Below are 23,822 nucleotides of genomic sequence, written 5' to 3'. Positions count from 1 at the left end.
CTTCAACATCACACGATATTCCCATGTAGCAAACCTGCACGTGTACCCCCGTGTCTAAAATAAAATTGAAATGTTTTTGTTTGTTTGTTTGTTTGTTTTTTGCTATCATAAAACACATAACAATGAACATCCATATATATGCATTCTTCTGCACTTTCCCAGTTACATCCTATGGGTAAAATTCTTTGAAGTGCAATATATTCCTGGCTCACATTTCAGGCATTTGTTTTAATACTACACTACCTACTGCTGTGTAGTCTCCCGAAAAGATGTGTGACAATCTGTGTGTCCTCCAGTACTGCATGAGTGGGCATTTCCCCCATCCACAGCTAACGGGGTGATAAATAACAGTGACTTTTAAGAGATGGAAGAGGAAATAATTTATAAAGTACCACGGCTGCAGAGAAAACTGCAGTCTCTCTTTCAAAGAGAAAAAAGAAACAACAGGTCTACCATCCATGCTGTGATTCACATAAATCTGACAGATAATTATTGTCAGCTACACTTTCTGTGTTGCTTTCTTTAGCAGTTTGGAAGAGCCAAGTGGAAGACACAACCCTTGCCAGTCAATAGAGTACTATTAGCCATGCACAGAGAAGGTCAGCAAGTCACTCCATGAAGCAGAAAAGGCTGGAAATCAGTGTGTGGGGCAGACAGTCCACATTGCAGGCAGGAGGTACCCTTGAGGTCTGAGCTGGCAGAGAAACTATACGAGAAACAAGCTTACTTGGACCCTTCCATTGATGCTTGATTTTGCCTTGTACATATTTCACTACCTAGAAAGACTAATAGGTATCCAATGTAATAGTATTTGTTCCAAAACATTAAATTCACCAATGTATGATTGCTTTTCAATAAGGGTTTCATGTGTCCTTATTTTGAAGAGTATCTCTCTTTCCATTATGTGATAATAAACAATATGTTTAAGAGTTTCATTTCTGTGCCAAAAAGAATGCTTTGCTTACTTCATGGGTCTCATACCAGGGCAGGCAGTAATTGAAGAAGTCAAAGCAAAATCATGTACCCATGTGCAAGCCAGAGTTTTATAGTGAAATGTTTAAAAAAAAAAACTATTTTGGCTTAAATGCACAGTTTTCAATGTATATGCTAACTGTGGGGGAAAGAAAGATACCAAACCTTTTCTTTTTTTTTTTTTTTTTTTTTTTGAGACACAGTGTCTTGCTCTGTTGCCCAGGCTGGAGTGCAGTGATGTGATTACAGCTCACTGAAGCCTGGCCCTCCTGGGCTCAAGCGATCCTCCCACCTCAGCCTCCCCAGTCACTGAGACTACAGGTACGTGCCATCACACTCAGCTAATTTTTTAGGTTTTTTTTTTGTAGAGATGGAGGTTTCGCCATGTTGCCCAGGCTGGTCTCATACTCCTGGGCTCAAGTGCTTCTCCTTCCTCAGCCTCTCAAAACACTGGGATTACAAGCATCAGCCACCAGGCTTGGCCCCAAATCTTTAAAATATTTCCTATGCCGCTTTTCTTTTTTAAAAATGCCAATCTTGATTGGATTTTCCCTCACTCCTTCACACAACGTTAGATATTTTACCATTTTGGCACTCCACATGAAACCCTCTGAAACCGAGAAAAGCCCCCAGTGTAAATACAGTCATTGTTGTTGTTGCTATAAAAAAAGCCATCCATGGAGGTATAAAGCTTACCTAAAGCAAACATAATTTTGACACCAACCTTTCCTTTTTAAGACTGTGTGCTCTAACTTTTTCCTACTAAAACTCTGTTGCTAGTAGCATTAATTCTGTTTCATGCACTCACAATAAATCATAGAAGGCCCACTTTCCTGCCTCATAAAACTGGCAACAATGATGTTAATTGTGCATGAAAAATATATTAAAACTGTAAATCACCTCTGTTTTCGAGCAGGATGCAAGAAACAAATGTAAAGTAACAAATCAACTGCTGTTTCTTTTGCCCATATTTGGCCAGAGGCCATTATTTTAAAAACAAAAAATTACAGCCCACTTTCATCAATTAGGTCTTATTCTTTGGCTAATGAATCTAATCAAGAACATGTAAAATGTATCCCCAATCCCATGGTAATGACCACTGATTAATTTTGTTAATAGTGGTGGAAGGTTCTTTTTATGGTACATTCTTGGGAGTATTCATATATGTGGATTTTTGTGCCAACTGTGTATAAAAGAACCGAAACATTTCTTTTTGATGCTTTCTTCTTACTATAATTATGGCATAGTGTTTGTTACTTCCTAATGGCTACAGCAAAGTCTGCTTTCTATTCCAAGCAATAGTAAATAGATGTTTTTCTGCAAAGATGAAAATATTATCTTTTATTTTTAAATATACCTATGGATACTCTTTTAGAGTCTTGCCATGCCAATCAATTTCAGAGAATACCACCGATAAATAATATTTTGCAGCCTAACTTAGAAAGCAGAAACAAACATAAACTGTATTTACCAAAAGACTATTCATGCATAAAAAAAAAAAAAAAAAAGAAACTGGGACCAAGATCTCCTATCTTCCTTGTATATGTTACCCTCCCCTTCTTTAAATGTTCCATGTCTTGATAAATTAGCATGGCATGCTAATCATCTGATAAACGAATCCAATGGCCAACTTGTTCCCTATCTAATCCATTCTCACTTCTTTGATGGCTCTTGGAAATGAGATGGCCATATGCTAAATAAGTAAGTCTTTGGTGTTCAGAAATTCAGGCAGTGTGCCAAGATAATATAGGGGCCAATCACCCCTCTGCAGAATAAATCAAATTACACCCGCTAGATGTCTGCTTAGGCTGAATCAAGCAAGTTAACAAATAACTGGCAGTCTCTGAGTCATTAATCTCAAAAGGCAAATCAAAGCTTGTCACTTTCCTGCTTAAAAATGTTCCTTCATGGGACTCCAGCTGTCAACATGATAATTCCCAAACAGGATCAATGAGATAATACATGCACACCAACATAGCTTTGGAGCACTTTGAGGATGGTCAAGAACTGTGCACTGTAGGACTTGTCCCTTTTCACTGTCCCATGGGTGCTCCGTTGCAATTTGGTGCCAAGCTGTCTGCACAAGCATTTGTTCAATCGCCCCACATTCTTCAGTGTTACCCCAGCACAACAATTTTCTCAGATTCTCTTCTTCTATAGGCTTCCATAGTCTACCTAATGTTTTGTATACTTCAGTACTGTTCACACTGAACATTAGGGGCCAGATCATTCAGAGGGGTGGAGGCCGTCCTATGCATTGTAAGACGTCTAGTGGCATCCCTGGCCTCCATTCTTTAGTTCCCAGTAACACGCTCCACACTCACAAGGAACAAAAATGTCTTTCCACATTGCCAAATGTACCCTGGAAGCAAACCTGTCCCCTCCCCAAGTTGAGAACCATTGATATACACTAGGAATTAAAAATTAAGTAAGACAATGCTTTGACTTAGAGCAGGGTTTCACAACATCAGCACTGTGGGCATTTCGGGGCTGGATGATTATGTTTGTTGTGAGGGCGGTACTGTGCACTGCAGGATGTTTAGCAGCATCCTCTGCCTTCTAGATGTCTGGAGCACACACTGCCCAGATTGGATAATCCAAAATATCTCCAGACATGCTGACACCCCCTTGCCCAGCTGAATCTAGAATCAGCAAGTAAAAAACAATTACACATGTATGATATGGAGCCAAGTTTCTCAATATCAGAACGCTGACATTTTGGACTAGATAATTCTCTGCTGTATGAGTCATTCTTCCGCATTGTACGATGTTCAGCAGCATCTCTGGCCACCTCCCACTCCATGTCAGTAGCACCTCCCCAGTTGTGACAACCAACAATATCTCTAGACATTGTCAAATGTCCCTTACAGTGGATCCAAAATTGCTCTCAGTTAAGAATCTCTGCTCTGCCTAATAACATTCTTCCACATCTTCAAAATGCCATTGGAAATATCTCCACAACCGCTAAACCCATCTGAGAGCTCCAGATAGAGTTGGCTGCCCTGTCTTCCCCCAACAACTTGGACTCATCCCTCCTTTATTCATCCTTGCCCCAGTCCAGCATCATTGCTCCCTGTAGGTCTCCAAGGTCATGTCAGTTCCTCAAGGCAGCCATTCAGACATGTGGATCAGCAGCTAGAATACTTGGCTCACTGAGTGATGAGGGATGGTTGTGAGTTCTCCTAAGACGGTAAAAATGGAGACAGGAGGGCATTCATTGTGTCAAAAGCAGCAGTTGAGTTTCGAATATGGTAAGTTTGAAACGTCTCTAAGGTGGTTCTGTTTGTATGGAAACTGGGGGAGCAACTGAGATTGAGACATAGAAACAGACCATCACCACAATCATTATTATCACCATAAATTATCATCACAATTATTGTTATCTTCATTGCTATCATCATCATAACCATCACCATCACCTTCGCCATCCTCATCACCATCATGATCAACATCACCATCACTATCATCATCTTCACCATCCTCACCATCATTATCAAAATCATCACCTTCACCATCCTCATCACCACCATCATCACCATCATCATCACCATCATCATCACCATCATCACCATAACCACCATCATCATCATCACTATCACCATCACCATCCGCATCATCACCATCATAACCATCATCATCATCTAGTAGTAGTAGTGTATAATTGTGTGTGTATAATTATTCATCTTTTGATTGATTGTGTTCTTTGGCCACTGGGCTGACAGTGTTTTGTTTACACTGATCTGATTCTAAAGATCTACAGCTAATAATTCCTTGTTGCACATGCACCTCCTAATTTAACTGAACACATATATACTTTGCAACTATTTCATCTTGAAGGTCACTTCAGAAATTATCTTGCATAAGCCATATGGAGCATGGTTTTGAAAACAGGCTTTTATCATTTTTTTCTAATTGGTTTTTAATGGCAGAAAGGAGTATCTGTTTACATGTGGATTAAAAAATATTTCATGTCCAATTGTCTGTTTCATGGATATGTACATATATAAAATTTTTGCCATCAATATCACCTCTAAGGTCACTAAAAGGCAAACTGCTGGAATCTATACCCAGATTTTGAGTCACTGGAAGCCTGGATAGAGCCCAGGAATCTGCATTTGGAAAAAATTCATAGCCAGTTTGAAAACAATTGCTGTCTGACATGGAACTTCTGTGCTCTTCCATTGATGTCTATATGGTAACTAGAAAATCCCCACGCGACTTCATGAACTTAGTCCTTTACATCAGGGGTCAGAAAACTTTTTAAAATAATGGGTAAGACAGTACATATTGTAGACTTTACAGGCCATATGGTCTCCTTTGCAACTACTCAACTTCACCTTTGTAGTGTGAAAGCAGACACAGACAATACTTAAATAAAAGGGCTTATTTGTGTTCCATTAAACCCTTTGGCAAAAACAGCAGTGTGATAGATTTAGTCTATGGGTTATGCTGTCCACCTTTGTTTCTCATCTCTAAAAGGAGGTCAGACCCCCTTTTAGCTAAATACGTGTCCTGGTTGAGCTTCTCAGCGTTCATAAGAGCACATCTGTCAATATTCTCTCTAGCTCCACTGATGACTGAAGGATCCTGCCCTGCAATTAACTGACCATGCAGTGACTACACTTCATACACTTCATATGGTTGGCTGAGTGTAGGACTTCAAATTCACTGTCATTTGGTTTCTTTAACAACACTTAGCTAAGAGAATCGATATTAACGTCAGGCTCTAGATTTCAGCCTTGAACGTGCTCCTCTCTCTGTCTGAAATGACTCTCCTCCCAGGAATTTGGTCAGTTACTGATTCTACAAATTTCTCCTTAGTGCATTTTCACCCTCTCAGTCTGGGATACATGCTCCTCCCAGATGTTCTTACATCTTCCCAACTTGTTGCATCATTGCACTAATTACACTAAATGATGATTCCAGTTAGTTGTGCATTTTTCCCCGTATGGTCTGCAAGCAAAGTGATGGAACGACATTTAGCAAAGTGGCCGGACAATTAGAATAGGTTCAATAAATATTCACTGAGTGAATAAATAAATGAATAAACTACATGTTTGCTAATGCCTGGGGCCCATACGGAAGAAAACATTAGCAAACAATCCAATGACACTTAATGTCATAAGGATGTTAGTGGTGCCTACGTGGACTTACAGAGCTGCACAAGAATTGAAGACCAGGTTGTATCACCAGCCTGAGAACTCACTCACAGCATAGTCTCACAAAGAAGTCTACTGAGCAGAAAGAGCAGGCTGACTGAGTAGGACCTCCTTTGCTTTTTGAAGAATTCCTTGTGAAAGAACTGGAAGCTCTTTTGTCAGCCACTTGCCTAATGTTCTACAATGAAACTACTCCCAAACTTTCACCCTGCTAAAGGCTTAGGTTGAAATTTGGCCAAATTTATATTCACCAGATCAGCTCCCCAAATTGGCTTATCCTTCAGTAAACCTAACCTTTCAGTTATAACTCTTAAAAGAGATGGCAAAAACAGTATGTTATACCCAGTCCTAAACAGCCTAATTCATTTGAGGTCACGTTTCCCATCTGGCATTAAATCTCAGACTATCTCTGATTTGCCACCAGCTGACAGCTTCCAGACCCAGGAGTGTCCCAGGAGGGTGACTCCCAACACAGAACTGCCTGGATAACGTCCTAATAGAAATATCCTCATCTGTTCCTGTCACTTTATCTCTATATGTCACTAAGAGCTATAGCTGCTTACAAACCAACAACAACAGCAACTAATACACAGGTTTTCTCATTTCTGAATGTCCAAGTTCCTCTTTTTAGATGAAAAAAGGAAATATTCTAGGTAAGGTTTTGCCCCCAAGTTCATCTCCTCTTCCATGAAGCAGCCATGCCATTCTTTCTTGTTTGGAACTATTTGTAACATGAGCAATGACAATGGACATCAATGAGTTTTGCTTACCTAGCATTCAATTTTCTTGTGGGGAGCAATCTTACTTGCATCTACCCTAAGCCTATTAGACTTACCCAATCTCTTCCCAATTCTGAATAGTACACATAACCCAAGCAGTCCATATCAATCCAAGTGTCTCCTTCCACTGGATATAGACATTGGTTGGCATGCAACTAAAATAGGCCAATACACATAGTTGTAAAGACAATGTGCTTCTCTGAGAAAAGGATGATATACTAGGAAATGCTGTTGACTGCCTACTACCACACACGGACAGCCTCTCTAAGAAAGCCAAAAGAAGAAGAAACATGGCACCAAAGTGCCAGGTTCCTAAGGGCAATGATTAGACCTGAGGACACCATTTTCAAAACTAAATGCACTGCTAGTAAATGGAACCCGCAAATCTCTTTTTTTCCCTTAAGTGAATTCAACCTGAATTTCTTTCACTCGCCAACTAATTGTTCCTAAGTAATTAAGGATTGTAAAATCTCAAAATAGATATCCCTCCAATGGAGACATAATATCTATGTAGAAGTTGGGTTACAATCTGGACAATTTAAAATCCATGCCTTTTTTTAGAGACAAGGTCTTGCTCTGTCTCCCAGGCTCATAGCTGCCATGAACTATGATTGCAATGGCGCTATCATAGCTCACTGCAGCCTTGACCTCCTGGCCTCAAGCAATCCTCCCACCTCAGCCTCCCAAGGAGCTGGGATTACAGGTGTGAGCTACTGTGCTCAGCTGAAATCCTTGTTTTGCATATTGTGCCACATGAGTTATTCACTGCTATGTAACAACCACAAACTTAACAGCTTCAAGTGATGTGTTTATTTTACGACAGTTTTTGCATATCAGGAATCTAGGCAGAACCTCAGCAGGGTCCAATGCTTCGAAGTCTCTCACTGATGAAGGTGTTGGTCTGAGCTGGGGTCTCATTTCAAGCTGAATGACCGAGGAAGATTCGCTTCCAAACTTACGTGGTTGTTGGCAGGATTCAATTCCCTGTGGACTGCTGGACTGAATGCCTCTGTTCCTTGCTGGCTGTTGTTTCAGAGGCAGCTCTGAGCTTCTTGCCATATGCACCTGTTCAACATAGCTGTTCTTTCATCAAAGCATGGAAACCAGGAATGCAATAAAAAGGGTATACTAGTAAGACACAATTTATATGCTTATGTAACATAATCATGGAAATGGTGTTCCATTATCTCTATCATATTCCATGAGATAGAAGCAAATCCTATGTCCCACCTACACTCAAGGGGAAGGACTTACACAAAGGCAGTATCTTTTACTTGGAAAATGCCAGCCTTGAGAGACTAGAATCCAAGACCTACTTCTCTGGTGAGCAGGGGAGATAGGACATAGTCTAAAGGCTAAAAATGTGTCAGGGGAGCTTTGCCGTGGACAGAGCAGTGGGTACTGAGACAGGATTTTATGAACCAGAAATGCAGACATCACCTCTTCTGGCTTCTGGCATTCTTAGGCAGCGTATCTATGCAGAATATACCTAATCCGGACTGCATTCATTTCTGGGGCTTTGTAACTAATTACCAAAAACTTGGTGACTAGAAACAACAAAAACGTATTGTCTCACCGTTCCGGGGCAGAGTCCAAATTTAAGATGATTCCTTCTAGAGGCTCTGAAGGAAAATCCATTTCATGCTTCTGTCTTGGATTGAGTTGTTCTTAGTTCCCTGTGGTTTCTAACAGTGTTCCCCAGCTTAGGGATGAATCACTTCAATGTTTGCTTCCATCCTCACATGGTGTTCTCCCTGTCTCTGTCTTTATCGTTGTGTCTCTTCTTATAAGGACACCAATTATATTGGGTTTAGGATCTTCTCTAACACAGTATGAACTCATCTTACCTTGATTACATTTGCAGAAACCCTATTTTCAGATAAGGTGGAATTCCTAGGCACCAGGAGTTAAGACATCAACATCTTTTTGGGACACACAATTCAACCATAACACAAGTCAACTCAAAACCCATGCCAAGAGAAAACTTGACTACCTATGACGTGGCCTGTCAAAGTTTTTAAAACATAGATTCTAATCCATGCTCTGCAGTCTTAAAATAACAATATCAAATCTCAAAGAAATTGATTCTTCTAAAGCTAGGACCTCACAATACCTTCTCATAGCTACTCAACTTTAGATAATGATGATGGTGATGATTCTGATGATACTTTTGATGGTGATAAGTAACTACAAAACCTTAAGTTGAATGAAATGCAAGAGGAAGCTCATTTTATCCTAAGTCTTAGAATAAGCTTTCCCTAATGATGAGCTCAGTTATTTTCCAACCTATGAACTTTAATTAATTTATTGGAAATGATTCCTTCTGCATTCAATCAAATTATAGACCACTGCATTTAAAAACAGGCAACCAGCTGCTTTCTCAAAACTATAAACCAATTAGTTTATTGGTCATTCTATCACACATGTATGCTGCCTTCCCTCCTTGTAACACCTCAGGGGCTTGGCATTTCAGGGAAACATGCAGTAAACAGATCCTGGCTTGGCTGGTAATTGTTGTGCATTCAGCATCCAGTGGGAAAAACTGAGCTGCAGCAGCAAATGGCTTTGCCTTGCTTATATGCTGACAGTTTGTCATAGGAAGTGGAGGTATCCTATTTCTTTTTAATTTCTAAGGCATATTATAAAATATATTACTGTTAAAATATTATAAAAACATGTGGCTTCCAGCTCAATATATATAAGTCAAGAGTTTAATGCATTTGACAAAAAAATCTCACATAAACTCTGGGTGTATTCATAACATGTAATGTGATGCATGAGAATAGATGCTTCACACTGAGGAGGATGCTTGCAAAAGACCACCTAGAAGGAACATACGAACAAGTTTTCTAAGACTTCCAAAGCTGTATATTAGGAGAGAAAGGAAACATTCCGAATTTCTTCAGCTCTGTTTGTAGATAGTGCTCAGGTAAATATTGCCAGCCCTTTCTGATAATGAAATTAAAAACCTGTAAATGCCTTTATTGGTCAGGTTCTAAAGAAAAAAAAGGTGGGTGGCCAGGCACTACAGGTTCATTCATTTGTTCTATGCATTGAAGTATGTGATTCGTTCTTTTATCTCAAAAATGCTCTGGGTCTTCAAAGGGTTTACCATCTACTGGGGAGGGCAGGCTTGTAAAATGGTGATTAAATTCAACGTCTAGGAACTCAGGGGAGGCTAATTCATCTCTGCGTAGAGTATCAAAAGGTTAATGAACAGGGAACTACCGTATGGTGAAAGAGTTTTGGTTAAGTGACCCCAAAAGCTCCTTCTCCTTGGAAGATGTTATCATTCTGTGATTAAAGTCTAAGTTGATTCTATCATTTCCATCCAGGTAAATTTGCAGTATGATATTCAATACACCAAAATCCCCTCCTATAAAGCAAAACAAAAAAAGTATAAAATGCAAAGATCCTTGTAGAATGTGCGACGGTGAAATCTGTTCTCATTATTATCTGATTTTAGCTCAAAATGAAATAATTTGTTAACATTTTAATATTTTTGGGAAAGCTGGTTTTCTCTCTAAGGCTTACTTATCTATTTTTAAATTTAAACATTTTAGAAACATGCAAAATAGTATTATAACTTGATTTCATACTAGTTATCTGGATTAGTACAATTCCAATATAAAATTATGAAAGTACTTTACTAGATTAGAAATTTGAGGGAGACCGAAAGCTTTCGTATTAATGATTTAAACACCAGGTGATAAAATGTATATTTGAATTTGGTAAGAACTTTATTGTATAGTCTGCTAAGAAGAAAAGATAGGCATTAGAATTAGTTGGATGGAATTCCATTTATGAACCCTCCAATGTCACAATGTAACAATGTAAAACATACCCAAGTGAGTACTTTGCCTGTTAAATTACAACATCGTTGCACCCTCCTCCAGTTTTGTCTTAGTTTTATCTCTCCCTTCTCCCCAATTTTGCATCTTTTATGTCTCTGTGCAGCTAAAGAAGCAATAAACAAGAACCTCGTTTTAGGAAACACAGACAGCATTTCCTCACTGCACAAACACGTGTTTACGCTCTGCATATTCACTCAAGGCAGGGTGCAAACCTCTCTCTCAAGGATCCATAGAAAGCATCCACTCTCAGATTTGCCTCCATTTTCTTTTCCCTGAAATCCTAAAACAGTCGCTGAAGACTTTGTACTTTTCATGAAATGTGGTTTAGTTGGGTCACATATCAATGGGGCTTTCCCACTTACTTTTCCAGCAGCAGATTTAGATCTCTCCGGATACCCACTTAGACTCACCCAAGGCCTTGTCTATGCTGATTGCAAATAATGATTTATTTACTAATAATTTTTAAATGAGTTGCCTAAAATGGCTCTAAAGAAAATAAGGAATGGAAAAGAGAAAAAATACCCAAAGAGTCGAGATTGGAATTAGGAGATCAATAGTGTCACTGGCCTGACTGGAGGCTAAAGTCCATATTGACAGGCAGATGGGACGTCAGGTGAATATTACATGTTCCCTTGTTGAGTGAATGACTGATTATGTCATAAAAGACAGAGAAGAGAGTAGAATGTAGCTAAAGACATTCATTGTAAGGAAGAAGAAAAGGAGTGTTCAATAATCTACAATTTTCATATCTTGTTGAAACCCACCAGAAGAGCTCCTTTGCCTGAGATAAATCAGTACCTGCTGCATTCTTTATTTCTGATGGCAACAGGTACTTGCCCTGAGGTAAACTCGAGGACTGTGCAGACAACATGCACAGTAGACGAAGATGATGTCTGGCTTGAAGGAGACTTTGGGATGTTTGGGGTTTCAGAGGGGAAGAGGATATAGTTTAGGTGTTTTATAACTTGGCATTTCACAGTAACATATTTGATCTTAACTGAATTGTGGATATTTCATGTATGGGCTTTCCTTCAACAACATTCACACACAGACAAAAACACACACACACACACACACACATCCTCCACAGACCACAGACCAATGCCTACCTTCACCATCAAAAGTCATCATCGGATATGTAAAATCTAACAATGAAATGCTTCTCTTTTATTTCTTTTTTAGATACAGGGTCTCACTGTGTCACACAGGCTGGAGTGCACTGCTGTGATCTCGGCTCACCATAGCCTACATCTCCCAAGCACGAGCGATCCTCCTGCCTCATCCCCTCAGTAGCTGGGACTACAGGTCAGTGCCACCATGCCCAGCTAATTTTTTTTTTTTCCTGGTAGGAACAGGGTTTTGTCATGTTGCCCAGGGTGGTCTTAACTCCTGGACTCAAGCAATTCACCCACCTAGACCTCCCAAAGTGCTAGGATTACAAGAGCAAGCCACCACTTTCTAATTTGTGGAAATCTAGACCTGCTTCTCTGAACCTCAATATAGAATATTAGATTGAAATAATAAGGTGGAGACTACACTGTCTCATCTTTGCTTTATTTTACCGGTAGCTATTGCACGAAGAGATCACTCTTTTGAATTTTTCCCTCCTGTTCCCTTGCCTTTAAGTTGACTGTGTGATTTAGGTAGATCTGGTTTATTTACTGAGAGCAGATGTTTTTGATCTCACAAACTCTCTGTGGCTCTCAAATCTGGAGCTCATAACTTCTTGATTTCCGTTTGCAGTTTGGCTGTGACTGCACCAAGGAAAGGGGTGCTTAAACATCAAGACAGAATGTTAAACTAACTCATTATGAAAACAGCCTGGTTTAGGAGAAGCAATAAACAGCCTAACAAGATCAGATCTGCTCTCAACAAGGGCTTCCAGTACCCCACCCAGGCAAAGAATCTTCCAATGAAAGATAAAGTCATGGGATTAATATTCAATTAACATGACATCAAAGTCCTAATATGCACTAATGTTATCTATTTTATAATTATTTCTTATATAGTTGTTTACTCCCAAATCACAATAATTCTAAAAAAAAATTCATAGGATGTATAATCATATTACTCTTATTTTTAATAGTTGGGGACAATAAATATTTAAAAGGTTAAATGGCTTGGCTAGGCCAGGAGCGGTGGCTCACACCTGTAATCCCAGCACTTTGGGAGGCCAAGGCAGGAGGATCACCTGAAGTCAGGAGTTCAAGACCAGCCTGGCCAACATGGTGAAATCCCATCTCTACTAAAAATAGAAAAAATTAGCTGGGTGTGGTGGTGGGTGCCTGTAATCCCAGCTACTCAGGAGGCTGAGGCAGGAGAATCACCTGAAGTCAGGAGTTCAAGACCAGCCTGGCCAACATGGTGAAACCCCATCTCTACTAAAAATAGAAAAAATTAGCTGGTGTGGTGGTGGGCGCCTATAGTCCCAGGTACTCGGGAGGCTGAGGCAGGAGAACCATTTGAATCTGAGTGGTGGAGGCTGCAGTGAGCAGAGATTATGCCACTGCACTCCAGCCTGAGTGACAGAGTGAGACTGTCTCAAACGTAAAAAAATAAAATTTAAAAAAACAATAAATCATAAAAATAAATCGCTTCGCTAATAAATAACAGTGCTCAAACCAGCAATATTAACTGACAACAAATAAGACTAAAACACCTTAGGAAGGAAGACTCCACAAATAAATAATGAGCTAATTGTTTTAAATGGCCAAATATTCCAGTGGACTAGTTGTACCTAAGGTTTCTATCTCTGACAATTTCCAAAAAAAATTCTTATGATATGCACTATGTGAAAATTTGATTTTTAATAAATTCTAGGTAATCTGTATTTGTTCAAATTATGACAATAATCTAAATTGCAAATTGAATGGAATTAAAATTCATGTATTGGAAGATTATGTACATAAGAGAAAATGTTCTTTGCTAGAAAAAGATATTTCTTAATTATTCAAACAAGCATAATTCAGCCTACTAAATAGCATTATTCCAAACATATGTAATTTCTAAACCCTCAGTAAGATTATTACTCAGTATTCAATAGCTGAAAGCTTTTTGAGCTGGGGGGAGAGACATGCTATCGGAAATCCACTCCAGTTTAACTGTGCTTACAAAAAATACTAATACTTTTCAATTAGTCCGTGTCAAGGAGATCTTTATTTAATAATCTTTCATAATTATATTTACTTATAAGATATGTCTACACACTGTCAAACATCCAAATGACACATGAAAACTGGAGCAATTTAATTATTTTCACCTAGTTGCATGTTGATGTTGATTGGTTAAAACATCTGTCTCATTGTGTTAACAAATTTCATTTTTCACCTATATTTCATGACTATATGCATACAATTGGACTTTCTGTGTCCAGACAATAAGAGAAAGAAAATTAATTTCTCTTTAATCTCACACACAAAGAATGGTGTTATTGCCTTTTGATGGTTTAACAAACTTTTCCAAAAGACTTAATTCTAATCCTTTCCTGGCGATTAATTTCTCTAATTCACATATGCTCAAAATCCATTTGATAACACAGGCTCAAAGGACTAAAGTTAGGAATAAAGCAGAATGATAATAGTCAGCTCTTTTTAAAAATGTTATACCTCCCAAAATTTCCTTTTGTTAAATCCATACTAGAAACTGCCAGAAATGATGGGCTATTGGTCTTACGTCTTAAGCTTACCCCTCCACTACTACAACAGTTATATCACAGACAATCAACATTTATGATGCCTAGATTCATCATACCAGACCCACTATGCACGTGCAGTTTCGCTGAAATTTTCGGGTTCCCTTTTCTGTTATTAATGATGCTGCACTGACATCAGATTACAGGGTGCTTGTATGTGCTGGCTACTAAGCACTTTATATGGATTAAAACCTTAAATCTCTCAGCCGCCTCTATTTTAGACATAAGGACACTGTGGCCCAAGCAAGCTAGGTCACTTGCCCATAATGACTGATCTGCTAAAGGGCTAAACTGTCATTCCAACTCCAGCAAACAAGTTTTGGCTGGAGGAGTAAACAAGGTGTACCTTGAAAAAGTCAGAGAATCACTTTGCTCAGAAGAGACCACATCTTAAGGTGTAGCTGGAAGGAGTGGGGAACCCAAAGGATTTTGTCAACAGTGTTTGTAAGTAGGAAATAAGACATGTAAAGGTGCAGCCGCCATCTTGAGTGAAACTCTATGGAGACAGATGAGGAAAGAACAATTTGGATATTTTGTTATACGCCATTCAAAGCCATCTACTCTGGAAATGTTATAGCTGCCTGAAAAATTTTAAATGACCCTTTGATACCTTTCTGTGTCAAAACAGTATTATCTTTTGAATATGCCATTTAGGACAATTTGCCATGAGGCTGTATTAACATGATGCAAAATGTCACTGGACATAGTGGCTCACACCTGTAATCCCAGAACTCTGGAGTTTGAGATGAAAGGCTCACTTGAGGCTAGGGTTCTGGACTACTCTGGGCAACACAGGAAGGCTCAACTCTTTAAAAATTTAAAAATTAGCCAGTCATGGTGGCAGAAAATTGAAATGTAAATCTAATAGGGGATTTTTTTCATTGTTTATTTTTTTAAAAATTTGCCATCATTCGGGCCCCTGTAGTCCCAGCTACTTGGGAGGCTGAGGCAGGAGAATGGCGTGAACCCGGAGGCAGAGCTTGCAGTGAGCTGATATGGCGCCACTGCACTCCAGCCTGGGCGACAGAGTAAGACTCAGTCTCAAAAAAAAAAAAAAATCTGCCCCCATTTCCTATTTGCAGACACCTGGACATGCTTCTTCTCTGAACCTCAATATAGTAGTCTCAGCCTATATAGTCCCAGACACTCAGGAGGCTGAGGTTGGGGGATCACTTGCGCCCAGGAGTTTGAGGCTGCAAACTATGAGCTATGACTGTGCCACTGCACTACAGCCTGGGCCATAGTGCAAGACCCCAGTCAGAGACGGGGTACCTATCTCTCAAATTTTTAAAAAGTAAAGTTTTAAAAATCTGAAAAAATGTCTGCCCTAAAATAAGAATTGATATGATCTCCTTGGCATGCTTGAGCAAAGTAGAAAGCTCTAAGTGCCCAAGGGCGTTTTCAACTAGAAATTCTTGGAAGTAAAATCCCAGAATGGAGAGGGGTCCAGAAGGCCCGAAAACAACCAACTTCAGTGACTCTGAACTTTTGTTTTCAGAGTAATACTTCACTATGAATTTCAAATAATATTACAGGGTGATAAAACTCTTCCTTAGTTTTCTATTACCACTAGGACAAATCTCCACAAACTTAGTAAGCTTGGAACAGCACACATTTACTCTTTTACAGTTCTAAGGTCAGAGTTTCTTCCATGGGGCTAGAATCAAGGTGTCAGCAGGGCTGTCGGGCTCCTTTCTGGAAGCTCTAAGGAAGAATCTGTTTCCCCATCTCTTCCGGCTCCTAGAGGCTGCCGCCTGTATTCCTTTCTCCTGGCTCTTACATATTCAAAGTCAGCAATGTCCAGGTATCTCTTTCTCACACTGCTTTACACCAACTCTGATCTCCTTTTGAGTGTTCTGCATCCACAGTGGAGGGTCTCTGTTAATATATATGAGAATCCAGGATAGATTCTCCCTATTGGAAGGTCTGCTGATTAGCAAACATAATTCAATCGGCAACCTTAATTCCCCTTTGCCATGTGAAGTCATTATTAAGGCAGAGTACTGAAGAAGTCAGGTGCCATGCCTAGTAACCTATTCCCAGGTTCCAGGAATGAGCGAGTTGGTTGGGGGCGAGGGGATGCTTGCACATATCTCAGGAACCATGACTTTTCTGCCTACAAGTACCTATCTCTCAAAATTTGGAATGCTTGTGTATCCTGCAATCTCAGCCTCTAAGGCATGTCTGGCATATAATCGATGCTCAAAATATTTTGGACAGTGAAGTAGTGCCTGCTCATTCCAGACACCTTGTGATGAGAACTATCCTTCGCCCCCTGCCAACTGGTATACCCAAGAACAGCCCAGTTTTATCTCTTCTTACTCCTGAGTCAAGTGGGCCAATCAAAACCCTGCCCTGGGATTTTTAGTATGGAATCACGGAACTTTGTCCCTCACTGGTGGTACTGACAAAAACAAAATGCAACTAACAAAAACTGCAGAGAACCCTCTTACCGCCATTTAAAGCAAGCCTATTTCCAGAAATAAGCAAAGAACCAGACATGAAGATTGGTGATGTCCTTGGATTCATTGCTTCCAGGTGCCTCTAAAGTCTAGCTGCATCCCTGCCATTCTCCCAATCTGATTTCTCAACTTTTACAGTAAGTTTGGATACTCCATAGCCCTTCTAATAAATTTCCATTTTTTCCCTCAAAACCAGATTAAGGCTAGGTTGCCTTCTACCATTTGAACACAAACATCTCTTGACTAATGGAGAATGCCAGAAAAGTTTGTAAGACCCTCAGAAAAGATGGGAGCTATTGAAGGAGGAAAACCAAGCTATAAATTATATCTTGAATTAGATCCAGTGCTATCTATAAGAGAAGTGAATGCATTTGTTTTTTAAAAGCGCTAGCAAGCCGGTTGACTTTCCAGCTTCTTTCCCTGTTGTTCTCCTGCCACCCTTTCAACTTAGGTAGCTTGTCTACCCTAGGAAGTGTTAGGGTCAGCAGCTGTGGATAACATTAAAAAGTTTATGGGCCCAGTGCAATGGCTTATGCTGGTAATCCCAGCATTTTGGGAGGCCGAGGTGGGAGGATCACTTGAGCCTAAGACCAGTCGGAGCAACACAGTGACACCCCATCTCTACAGAAACTAAAAAGGTTAGCCAGGTATGGCGGAGTGCAGCAGCTACTCAGGAAGCTGAGATGGAAGCATCCCTTGAGCCCAGGAGGTCGAGGCTGCAGTAGCTATAAGTGCACCACTGTACTTCAGCCTGGATGACAGAGCGAGACCCTATTTCTAAAAGGAAAGAAAAAAAGAACTTTTATGATATGGCACTGCCAGAAACAGCCCATGCTAAAGCAGAGATTCTGTTACCATGCCACACTTAACACCCAAGTAGTAACAACAGCAACAACTGACACCAAGCTGCTTAATGCAGATGTGTGTGTTCATATGTTCCATTCATCAGATGCTTTCGTAGATGAATCCCTTCCATTGCCCATATATTCTTCATGGCACAGCTCAACCACTTACAGCTTCCATCAAATTTTTCTCAAAAAATAGCTTGTCCCTGAGCTGTCACAGAGCTTTCTTTGTTCCCTAACGAGGATGCTCTGGCTTATTATCTACCTTTAGGTTTATTAACTGTGCGAACTCCTACAGGTCATTGTCCATGTCGTGTCTGTCTATATTTCATCACAAAGCTCCAGGCTTTCACCAAATAGTGGCAAATAGTAATCGTGGCAAGCTTACTTAAGTCATAGTATTCAAAGTGTCAGGTGTCATCTTGGGGGAAAAAGACGATAGAGACACCTTGCATTCAATCATCTGTTGTTTTTTAATATCTCACTTTTTCAATTGTATTGCTAGCAAAAACAAAAACAAAAAAAAAACCCAGAATTTCACTTTTCTAGAAATCATAATGGCATTTGCTATTATGCTGCAATGAAAATACAATGATAATGCCTGGTGTTTTGTTTTGTTTTGAGAGGGATTCTCACTCTGTCGCCCAGGCTGGAGTGCAGTGGTGCGATCTCGGCTCACTGCATCCTCCTTCCACCTCTCCAATTCAAGTGATTCTCCTGCCTCAGCCTCCTGAGTAGCGGGGATTACAGGCATGTACCACCACACCCAGCTAATGTTGTGTATTTTTAGTAAAGACGGGGTTTCACCATATTCGCCAGGCTGGTCAGAAACTGCTGACCTCAAGTGATCCACCCACCTCGGCCTCCTAAAGATTAGAGGTATGAGCCACCGCACCTGGGCAATAATGACTTTCATTTATATTTTTCTTTATATTTCCCAGTGTTTTTAGTCCCATGATGGAGAATGGAAGGGCTTCTTGCCCCTGAAATCTTTCAAAAATAAAACCTGGCTGGGCGCGGTGGCTCACGCCTGTAATCCCAGCTCTTTGGGAGGCCGAGGCGGGCAGATCACAAGGTCAGGAGATCGAGACTATCCTGGCTAACACGGTGAAACCTCATCTCTACTAAAAATACAAAAAATTAGCCAGGCGTGGTGGTGGACGCCTATAGTCCCAGCTACTCGGAGTCTGAGGCAGGAGAATGGTGTGAACCCGGGAGGCGGAGCTTGCAGTGAACCGAGATCACGCCACTGCACTCCAGCCTGGGCGACAGAATGAGACTCCGTCTCAAAAAAAAAAAAAAAGGAGTAAGACCTTAAGATGTATGTCCAAGGATTCAGAGAGAAAGTACAGGTATAGGTCACTCAGGAAGTGCTTCCTTGGCTCTGTCCATTCCCCAAGGCAACCTGGACTCACTTGTGGCTCTTTCTCCTCCAGGATTTACATTTAATACGACAGCTTGCCTGAGCAACTCCTTCAAAATGTGTCTTTTATTTTTCCCTTACTTTTTAGCCTCACTTCTAAATAATACCATGGGTTCTCATCAAAAACCTGAAATGTTTCCATAGCTCATCTTTCTGTGTTCAGTCTCCTTTGTGACCAAGAGGAATCACAAATTGTAGCACCATCCCCTCATGGATGAACTGATGTGGACTCGGTATGTGAGATCGGAACTTCTCAGCTTGAATTTCACAATTTGTGTTTAATCAAGCTACCAAGCCATATTCTGCATGGCTTCCTCAAAGTAGTCACTCAGTCACTCTCTCTCTGCTCGTGCTCTCTCTCTCTCTCTCTGTCTCACACACATACACCATGCAGATTCTGTCATTCAGTCTCCAACTGCTCCTTGTCAACAATGGCCCATGTGTCCTACTAGAGCTTCCGACTGGCTTGACTGATTTTGACCTTCTTTTAGCACCTATCAAAAGGTTAAATATGCAATTCAAGTTAATTAGCCTGTCGTCTAACAACAAAGAGAAAGTAATAACCTATGAACATTTAAATAAAGAAATTTGTAAGATAGGAAATAGTTATAAAGACCCAAGCCTAAGTTTAGTAGATCATGATGCCAGTTTAAACAAAAAGACTCACCTTCAGCAAGACCTGATTTATTTATTATAAAAAGTATTGCTTTCTAAAGAAAAAATATATATGTTTCATAAACTATTGTACTATGAAGAAATTTCCAACACTTTTCCTCATGCAAGTTATTTCTTAAATGTAAGGATAAGTATGTACCTAAAATAAAGTCTATTTTTGTATTTTTAATACACCTACACATTTTATGAAAGGGGAAACGTAGAAATTTGAGCCATTCTGATCAAGGCAGAAAGACAAAGCTAAACAAAAAAAAGTAGATTTGTTGTTGTTGTTTAGATTTGTCTTTCTGGCTTGATCAGACTGGTCAGAGTGGAATTTTAAATTCCAAATAATAATATTGCTGTCTATCCTGCTAAATAAAAGCATTGATCTGAATTAAGAAACTGTGTAAGGGAAGGCCTTTGGAGAAAATCAGCATGATGTCAACATTTCAATATGCTGTTGTGGATGTGGAGTTCATTCATTTAGTGAATAACCAATAATTAAATATCTAAAGCTCTGCATTGGTACTTTTTTTTTTTTTTTTTTTTTTTTGAGATGGAGTCTTGCTATGTTGCCAGGCTGGAGTGCAATGGTGCCATCTTGGCTCACTGCAACCTCTGCCTCCTGGGTTCAAGCGATTCTCCCGCCTCAGCCTCCCGAGTAGCTGGGATGACAGACACGCGCCACCATGCCCAGCTAATTTTTGTATTTTTAGTAGAGATGGGGTTTCGCCATGTTAGCCAGGATGGTCTCGATCTTCTGACCTCATGATCTGCCTGCCCCGGCCTCCCAAAAGTGCTGGGATTACAGCCGTGAGCCCCCACGCCCCGCCTGCACTGCTTCTTGGTTGACAGAGTTAAGAAAACAAGCAAGCAACCAAAAACAAAAACTCCTAACCCAATCGGCTGTGATTTATGGACTGTACCAACACGCAGGGCTGTAGCTTTGAGCTCTCACCAGCAAAATTCTGAGGTTGACACACAGTGGGGAGATCGCTTCTACTTTTTCAGTCACTATTAGATTTCTGATTCCCTTGTCAAGATCATATGTGCATAATGCTTCAAAAAGCCTAAAGAACGAAACAAGTGGAACTGGGTTTATTATCAGGTTTGGATTACTTTTTCACTGAATAGCATTTTTCACATATTTACATTCCTCGAATTTTAATTCAATACTGAATCACAATGAAACGGCCACACTGTTTGTGGTCTCCAGCCACACAATTGTACATACAGGGCTCTGCAGTCAGGGAGGCTATTGATTGTTTCTCATGGGTGGCCTCATTCTGTCCAACTCCTATATGAGGCGGCCTTCTATTTGAAGTGTATTCATTGTTGCCAAGGCTAGCTCTATAAAATCACCAGACTCTAGCACATCCAAGGTATTATGAAAGCAATTTTAACCCTTTGTCCTGTTTTCGGGGTTTCCTCCCCATTTTTGTCTTCCTTTCTTTTTGGTTTTTGTTTGAACAGTTCGTTATGAGAAAGATATCAACCCAGGTGGCCGCTCAAATGAGAACCCTAATTGCTTTTGAGGGCTCTTATTCAACTCACATACACACAAAGAGGGACTGTTAGGCACGGAGACAGCTCAGAGCACCCCATGGAAGTACAGCGTCCAAATGTCAGTTTAACTCCTTGAATCACATTCAGACCTGGACTTTATGAGATAATTGTGAGGTCTGTCACCATAACGACAAGGGCAATATGCCAGAAACCACTAATATAATGAAGCAGAGTCCTTTAATTTCTTTCTCTGGGCTGTTCTTTGTAATCTCAATGACAATTTGTAATCTCATTGACACACAACCCTGGTCTGGTTTTTCATGACACTCTAACTTAGACTATCCGGCATTTATATGGAGAAAGAGTCATCTGATAGATGCAATACAATTTTGGAGATCATTGGATTAATGTCGTTGTTTATTTAGTATTTTCAGCCAAATCTTACTGAAAAAATGTTTTCCAGGGATTGAAGTTAAAAAAAAAAAAAGGAAGAAGAAGAAATTTATCCATAAAAGAAATTTATCACACTCTCCACGAAGAACGTTATACAAAGGACACACTCTAGTTTCTACATTGGATACATCTATCATTCCACAAATTAACTTCCTTTCTTCCTTTCTTTCCAGGTATATTTTATTCTCTGTTGTTTTTCTCCTCATGTGGCATATGGAAATGCTAACTGGGAAATGTGATAGTACTGTGGCATACTTTAGTCTGGTTATTCTTCCTAGGAAATCTGAATTTGAAATCTATAGACATAAAACTATTCATGTTTTACTAACATTAGGTTAACATATTAAATGTTATTGTGTCTACAGACTTTCATTGTTGTTTTACTAAAAAAAGGAAATTTTTAAAAATACAAACGTGTTCATCTCTAATGTAGCTAGAATCATCTGACTACATTTTGCCATTTGATTGCAGCGAATATTGGAAGAAAAGAACACCCAAATTTACGTTAAGAAAACGGATTCTAAACAATGAAATCCAACCATTGTATGAACTATCCCCTGCTTGTATATTAACCATTATCAAGTTTTTCTTTGAAAACTCAAAAAAGTTGCTAATATCTGAAGTCATTAAGGCAGAAAGAACCATTTTCTCTATCTTTCAGTCTGCAAACTGGAACATAATAGTGTACTTAATTCTCTTATTTTTCTATAGACTCATTCCTTTACAGATGATTCAGGTATAACATGCAACATTATATGCTCATATTTATTTTCATCTGCAAATAAGCATTATAAAAAGTTAAGAAGGCAATATATGAAAATAATTAAAGTCATTTTTTATAGTTTTCTCTAGCCAGTAGATGGCCCAATATATACAAGTGGAACACGTGATCAGTTGTTGCAAGAACTGCATTTGTAATATGAAAAATAAATTAAAATAAACGGGTTATAGAAAAGATCATGCACGAGACACTATAAAACCCTCCTGGCAAATGTCTCTACACATTGCCCAAGAGGTATTGTTTTCTGTTCCAATGAGGTACTCACCGTCTTCCGTCGGCACGTAGATGTTTAAGTAAAGGCAGTCTTCATTTTGATCTTGAACATAGGTCATCAAAGTATCCAAATTGGCAGTAAACCAGATGGGCAGCATGTCATGCAATAAGGATCTCTCATCCAGGTGCTGGGGGCACACAGCAGCAAACTGAGTAGTATTTCGGATGCCAGTCCAGGAGGATGGGGGTTCTGGGGGCTGAAACCGCCTCTCTCCAGTGGGGGGTGAGGCATAGGGGACCCCTAAGTACTGTTCCACTGGACCCAAGATCTCACTGGGTAACGGTGTTTTTAGGCCCCGGATTTTGCCATAATTTGTGTTGACAACTGGATACTGTGCTTGGCTGTCAATGAGGGTGAATTTGATGGCAAGAGCAGTTATCCACAGGAGGACATTGGAGTTTAACATGACGCAGACTGGGGTGAACAACAGAGGAAGCCATAACAGTCCCTGGGGCCGCGACATGGTTCAAATCTGCATCCACATCCGCAGCTGTCCCAGTGATGTGGCTCCAAGGAGACAAAGCCCAGTGGCGAGCCTGCAGAGAGATAGGGCTTTCCAGGGAGCAGAAGACCTGGGAGAGACTCTCAGACTGATCACAGACAGAGCCTGAGGTTAAGAACAAGCACAGCGGTTTTCTTGGCAGCCCATTGCCAGGGGGCAGCCCTCCCTTAATTCTGAAACTGGATTCCAGCAACTGCAATGCTCCAAGGAAGCTGTGACCATCTAACACCTCCAGGGACAATTTCTTATGAAAACTCCAAGGCAGCCTAAAAGAGGAAGAAAGCAGACAAGAATAATGAAGCCATACAATGACCATCTAGAACACTGGCTGGCTCTTCCATGAAATCCACAACATCTCTCTATGAAATTCCTATTCATTTGTATAGGAATGTGTATAGTGCCATCTCCACATAGTAGGCAAGAGCAAGAACATCAGCTGTCTTTATTTGTTTGTTTGTTTGTTT

At 40.0% G+C, this 23,822-nt stretch overlaps 1 pseudogene across 1 annotated transcript in view; it reads right to left on the bottom strand.

The window, feature by feature from the left end:
• Positions 1-23,620, bottom strand: part of LOC117066661 — a 264,851-nt pseudogene extending 241,231 nt beyond the window's left edge. Inside the window, exon 1 of the transcript XR_004430446.1 lies at positions 22,848-23,620. The product of XR_004430446.1 is annotated as a neuroligin-4, X-linked-like (transcript). The remainder of the gene's footprint in view (positions 1-22,847) is intronic.
• Between the last annotated feature and the right edge of the window lie 202 nt (positions 23,621-23,822).

The sequence above is a fragment of the Trachypithecus francoisi genome, unplaced genomic scaffold, assembly GCF_009764315.1.
Source record: "Trachypithecus francoisi isolate TF-2019V2 unplaced genomic scaffold, Tfra_2.0 Contig00138_ERROPOS256418+, whole genome shotgun sequence".
Classification (NCBI taxonomy): Eukaryota; Metazoa; Chordata; class Mammalia; order Primates; family Cercopithecidae; genus Trachypithecus; species Trachypithecus francoisi.
The sequence above is the reverse complement of the archived record's forward strand: the minus strand, read 5'-3'. Positions and strand labels throughout refer to the sequence as shown.